The sequence below is a fragment of the Gekko japonicus genome, unplaced genomic scaffold, assembly GCF_001447785.1.
Source record: "Gekko japonicus isolate JY-2015 unplaced genomic scaffold, Gekko_japonicus_V1.1 scaffold116, whole genome shotgun sequence".
In the NCBI taxonomy this organism is placed as follows: Eukaryota; Metazoa; Chordata; class Lepidosauria; order Squamata; family Gekkonidae; genus Gekko; species Gekko japonicus.
The window spans coordinates 1,759,301-1,765,300 of record NW_015164669.1 but is presented as its reverse complement, the minus strand read 5'-3'; positions in this window follow the sequence as shown (position 1 = coordinate 1,765,300).

The window sequence follows — 6,000 nt, the reverse complement described above, 5'->3', positions numbered from 1 at the left end:
CACAGCAGAGCTGAAAATAATTGGGAAATAACCACAGTGACATTCTTCGACAGCCATTTTGCTTCGTTTCTAGTTGTACAACTTTCAGCCTATCAGTTTTCAAATTGTAAGTGTGAACGGGAGTGACATGAGTGTCAGGGTGCTGGGTGATTTTTTTCCTTTTTTTCTCTTGGCATAAACATACTAGGCTCAGTGAAGCCAGGTGTGTGCCCCACTGACCCAGGGCTTATACAGCTGAGGTTATTGGGGTCAGCAAAGTTAAGGGCAGACACTTAAGTGTCTAAATAGTTGACTAACAGTTACTTAATCAACAGGTGCTAAATGCAAAATAGCATGAATCAGGTCCCGGCCCAAAGGACATCGGCTTAGTCTCATCCAGGGCCAGGGCTTTTTCTGCCGTGGCCCTGGCCTGGTGGAGTCAGCTCCCACTGGAGATCAGGGCCTTGTGGGACCTTTTATCATTCCGCAAGGCCTGTAAAATGTAGATGTTCCACCAGGCCTTCAGGTGAGGTGGTGGACGTCCATCTCAGCTGGCCTCGCTGCTCAAGTCCCCAATCTACTGAAGTCCCCATTGATTTCATCTATGTGGTTCTAATAGGGCTTTTTCAATGTGATTGCTGCTACCTCTTGAATTTTACTGTTTTAATGATTTTAATGTAATGTAATTTTATTGTAATGAGTCTCCGTGTTTTCTTGTGGTCTGTCCTGAGCCCACTTTGGGGAGGGTGGAATAAAAATCATTAAAATAAATAAAATATTTATTTAAATAATAATAATATTATTGTTCAGACGATCTAGACAAACTAAGATTCATTGGCCATCTGGATCTGGAACTGCCTCCTCCAGTTTCCCTCTGCTGAATCGTATTGCTACTGTCTGTGTATGCTGAGTCACGCAGTGCATCTGCCACAGAGCAAAGATAGTAAGATGCATTGCACCATTAAATGGCTGCTACAGTTGCTATACTCATGCAAGTTCTTTGAGGATGATAATTGCCTGAGATTTCCACTGCTTGGATCATTTGTTAAATTTTGCAGGTGCAAGGAGGAGAAGTGATTTTCACCATTTCCCCCTTCTGAGGCATCCCAAAAACACCCCTTGAGATGCTGCTCCTGTGGGTTGGGGAATCCCCAGGAACAACTTGCAGACAGAATTTAGAAGCCTCTTGTGGGAGGGGAGAATTTGCAAAAATGGCTCCCCTTCCTTGGCAGGATTCAAGCCAGTGTGTGTTCTTTAAGGTCCAATAATTAACATTATCTCCTTAAATCCAGTACAGAGTTAAACATACCTAACACTTTGCTGAATTATGGCTGTTAAGAAAGGCAGGCATATAACTAGTTTGAATTGGGGGGGGGGATCCAATCAGCTATCATATGCAAAATAATGAATCGACCTCCAAAAACAATTGAAACGACTTGGAAATCATAAATGTTCAAAGATAATAAGTTTGTTGATACAACCCTCTGTAATTCTTGGAGATATTTTTATCCCACCCTTTGTGTAAGAGGCTCAGGGCAGAATATGTGGTTCTCTTCTACTCCATTTTATCTTTCCACCAATTTAGTTAAATAGGCTAGGCTGGGAGAAATAAATTATTTCAAGGTTACTCAGTGAATTTCAGGACTGAATGGCTATTTCAACCTGGGCCTTCCGTGTCGTTGTCCAATAATCTAACTATTACACTGTAGTGGATATGTGTTGAGTGAAAATCTTGAGGTATCAGTTTTAACTTTTTAGGTAGCAAAGCATTAAGTTCTACAGAAAGAGAAAAAATCTACTCCTTGAGCAAGAATGAAACTGCCAACTGATGAGGATGATGAAAGGTGACTAAAGAGCACCTGGTGAGAGGCAGGGAGAGGTCTCCTAAAATCTTAAATAGAGTTACACCCTTCTAAGCCCATTAGAACATAAGAGAAGCCAATGTTGGATCAGGCCAATGGCCCATCTAGTCCAACACTCTGTCATACAGTGGCCAAAAATACCAGGTGCCATTCAGGAGGTCCACCAGTGGGGCCAGGACCCTAGAAACCCCCCCCCTGTTGGCCCCCCCCCCGCAAGCACCAAGAATACAGAGCATGACTTGCCTCAGACCGAGAGTTCCTATCTATACCTTGTGGCTGATAGCCACCGATGGACCTCTGCTCCATGTCTATATATCTAATAGCCAAGTTGCCGCCTCCGTGCGGATATCTAAATCCGCAAATCAGGGGCACTTGGGGGGCAGGGAGATTTTCCCCAAGTGTGCAGAAAAATCTAAAAACTTTTAAAAACTGTATGGGGGATATTTAAATCCCAAAAAAGTAAGAGCATTCCCTGCACATGTGCAGAGAACGCTCTGGGAACTCTGCGGCAGGTCGGTGGCTGGGAGGCACTCAGGCCTTGCCACCGGTGCTGGGGGGGATCAGTGGGGGGGATCATCGGGGCCAGCGGCTGGGAGGCGCCCAGGCCTCGCCGCTGGTGCCCACGGGGGGAGGGGAAATCAGTAGGGGGGGAATCAGCGGGCCCGGCGGCTGGGAGGCACTCAGACCTCACTGCTGGTGCCCACGGGGGGGGATCAGCAGGGGGGAAATCGGTGGGCCCGGAGGCTGTGAGGCACTCAGGCCTTGCCGCTGGTGCCCACGGGGGGAGGAAAAATTGGGGGGAATCAGTGGGCCCGGTGCCTGGGAGGCACTCAGGACTTATTGCTGGTGCCTGCAGGGGGGAGGGGATATTGGTGAGGGGGAATCGGCGGGCCCAGCAGCTGGGAGGCACTCAGGCCTCACCACTGGTGCCCGGGGGGGGGATCAGCGGGCCGGGGAGGAAGAAGGTGTACCTGTGGAGCTGCTTCTGCAGACTGGGAACCTTTAGGAATACTCCCCCCACAAGTATTGTGGGTCCCACTTCTTGTGCTTATCTAATGTCCTCTTGAAGCTGTCCATGCTTGTAGCTGCCACCGCCACCTCCTGTGGCAGTGAATTCCGTTTGTTAATCACTCTTTGGGTTAAGAAGTAAACTGTTGTACTGTTACTTCCTTGCCCAAAGGAGCTGCTTTGGAAGGAAAGCTAACCTATTATTTTAAATGTCTCAAGATGGAAGGGGCATTCCTCCAACAGCCCCTTCGCCACCTTTCCCTCCCAATTTTGCCCCAAATCAAGTGCAGAAGGGAAAAGTGACCCATAGAGGAATAAGTAAGTCCACCTGATGTCTCTATTCTTCCGGGTGGAAAATATTCTAATATTAAAAACTGAATGCATACCTTATAATGCTAACACAACAGGACTCTGGTGCTTTTTATAACTGGTTTTGAAAAGGAGAAGGCATCTCTTCTTGGCCCCTTATTTCCTCCCCTGTCTTCCGCAGCCTTCAGTAACTAGCAGATTTTAATCTGCTTCATTTCCACTATTCACCCATGCATATGTAATTTTAGTTCACACTTTTATAAAGGAAAATTAACTGAAAGAAATTGAGCAATAATAGAAAGCTTGTCTGAGCAGAACAAATTTGAATTATCAAATACAACAGAGGAGGATTGGGGCAGCAGGGCTTGAAGCTGTGCAAAGATGGGAGGGGAATTTCCCCCCCCCTGAAAAGGAACTATGTAGATAATCAACGGAAACAGGTGCCAACAGTTTGGCTTCTTTTGTTTGTGACATTTTTGGACTGCCTTTATAGGAAAATAAACTGCAAAGAAATACAAGGTAACCACTTAAAAACCTTACACTGCTTCACTCTTAAAGCAGAATAAAGCAAGCTGTATTGACAACTCGTTTTTACTTTTGGAAGTAGAACATTTGAGATTTTGGAGTAGACGAGGTTTCATTCATGTACGTCTGAGCCTAGATATTGCCATTCAGCAGTGATTGTTCTCTGATTTGGGGGAAGCAGTATTGACATTTGAAGGTATTTTAATCTATTGTGGCATACAACTCACTTCCCCAAACAGCAAGAAGTTCCAGGGGCTGACACTTGCATGACTGAGGAATAACTGTTGGAAATGTATGTGTTTACAAGGTCTGAAAATTCAGCCATTATAGGGTTAACTTGTTTGCCTAGCATTGCTATTGTTTAGACTGACCTGGAAGGGATACCTGGCAGTAAGCCAATGGGGAATTAGCCCAGGAAATGTAGCTTCTACTGTGATACAGATTGGTCGTTTGTTTCAGGTGACTTCCTTTCTAGGGGTCGAGAAGAAGGAGAGATTCTCCATTATCTGTGTGCTAGTGTTGACTATAGGCAGCTTAGAAAATGTAGCTGTTAGTGTTATATTTATTTGTAGTAATCCCGTGTACCTTCTACCCTTAGAAATAAAGGTTTTTAAAAGCAAAGAAATCTCTTCTTTCCAATAGAGCAAGATCCATTGATAGTCTGAGTATTAAACACTTTTGACTATTTTACAACAAATTTAGTAAACTCACTTCCCCAAACAGCAAGAAGTTCCAGGGGCTGACACTTGCATGACTGAGGAATAACCACCTTCAAAGATCACTTTAAATTTATGGTATTCTGTCACTTAAAAAAATACACACATACAGCTCAGGTGGAAGCATCAAGTCACCCCTGCAAGGCAGCAGATTGTCACCCCACATCAGAGATCCTGAACCTTCCATGGTGCTCAGCAACTTAAAGCAAAGGCTTTCTATTTCTCCCTCTGTCTCTTTTGGTCTCCAAATTAAGCTTCCTTTTCACACGCATAGGCATCTGCCCTTCAGCCAAGAAAGGTTTCATCTCCCTAAAGCCCTGATGGCTACTTGAAGAGATCCGTTCTGGCCTGCTGAAGGGAACGAGAAGCCCATGAGAAACATTACTGTTTCTTTTGTCACAATGGATAGGCTGAGCTACAGTGATCAGAAGCCAACACTGCCATTGAAAGTAGAGTTACTCCCTTCTAAGCACAACAAATAGGGTTGCCAGGTGAGAGGCCTCCAGCCTCTATGCCAGAACATAACATCTGGGCACAACCTGGAAGTGACAATGAGCAGCTCTAGGAATTGCAAGAAACCCTATGGTTTTATTGTAGAGTTTCTGGTGCTTCGTAGAGCTACCCACTCTCACTTCCAGGATGTACCTGGAAGTGACATAGTGATGTTAGTGAGATCACATGCCCCCATGTCCCCACCCCCCAACCTTCCCATTGATTGCCAGGCTTGGCAACCCTAGCTTCAAAGGATGTAGAAGGCTGTAACACTGTTCAGGATCATACTACAAGTCCACAGCACTAAAATATACCCTGTACCATTAATATATTGCTCTCCTTGGATTTTGCCATCTTCCTTAGAAAATTAAAATGAGAGTATTCAATTCTCTTCCCCTTCTGGTTTCATAAAAGAGCAGATACAGCATTATAATCCCTAGTAACTGTGATCATTAACAAACATCATATACTAGATATTATTCCTAAAAGCATTTACATTTGTTAACTGGAAAAAGGACAATCTAAAGAATACTATTCACTTTCTTGTACACAGAATCTTACAAATATTTGTTGTACTCTCCAAGCATAAAATTATATATTTTTGAAGTTATTAGCTTAGCATATATGTTCATTACTCCTGAATCTATTACTATCACTGGTCACTTTTTATAAAACGAACCAAATAAAATAAAGGCCAGACCTTTTTAAGGCACAAGGCTTCTGACCGTGGCTTTCAGCGCTGATGTAATTTTGGAATAAAAATTGCCAGAAGCGGGAGAAGCTTCCTGCTTCTACAGACATCACTTCAACTTGGAAAGTAGAGTCTTGAGGAAAGGCTCTACCCACACACCGCAGAAGCTTCCCCGAACCAGTGTTCCCTCTAAGCTGAGCTAGTGTGAGCTAGCTCACAGTTTTTTAGCTTCCGGCTCACACATTTTTGTCTTAGCTCAGGAAGGATGGCTCCAGAGCAAACTAAGTTACGCAGTAGCCAATTTGCTGGCTCACAACTTTAATGCCAGTCGCTCACAAAGTAGAATTTTTGCTCACAAGACTCCACAGCTTAGAGGGAGCACGGCCCCAAATCCTAAGTAACTAGACAAATTCACAGA